Genomic DNA, 686 nt, shown 5'->3' with positions numbered 1-686 from the left:
TAGTGGTCATTTTTGGCATTTTACTTACGAAGTCCTCCTAGAGAATTGATCGGCTTGACTTCAAATTCAGTCAGCAAACTCTAAAGACGAGTTTCAAAGGTAAATATATCTTCATTTTATAGAGACGTTAAAGTCACATTAAGTTCTGATTAATGTTCTTCTGTTGCCATCTTTCTGTTTTATTTGAACCTTTTTAACCCATTAAAATCTAAATGAATTCAAAGTGCTGGCAATAGAGTTAGTACTTTACACTATTTCCACTGAAAGATCTCAGGAAGCTCTTTCTTACCTTAAAAATGACCAAATAGCATCAAAGCATTGTTATTATTTCATTATTAAAGTACGCACATTTATCAGCAGCTATCTGAACCCTTAAAACCTCTCAGTGAGAAACATTTAAAGTCTTTACTTTTGATGCTTAAAATATATTTAGTAGCTGGAGTTTTTGTAATGGAGTATTTCTGTGTGGTAATACTGCAGTAAAATATATGAATACTTTATATATACTTTCATATTTTAAAAACATTTATATTCAGACCAGCAGTGACACTCCAGGTTGAGGGACATCCACGTCTTCTCTCTCTCTCCTGTTTGTTCAGTTAACCATGTTTCTGCTGGCTACTGTTCACCAGCGAAGAAGAGCGGCTGAACGACACTAACTTTGCATGCTCTCTCTCTCTCTCTCT

Source organism: Morone saxatilis, unplaced genomic scaffold (genome assembly GCF_004916995.1).
Source record: "Morone saxatilis isolate NCDOM2014 unplaced genomic scaffold, NCSU_SB_2.0 Contig1, whole genome shotgun sequence".
Taxonomy (NCBI): Eukaryota; Metazoa; Chordata; class Actinopteri; family Moronidae; genus Morone; species Morone saxatilis.
Note: the sequence above shows the minus strand (reverse complement) of the source record.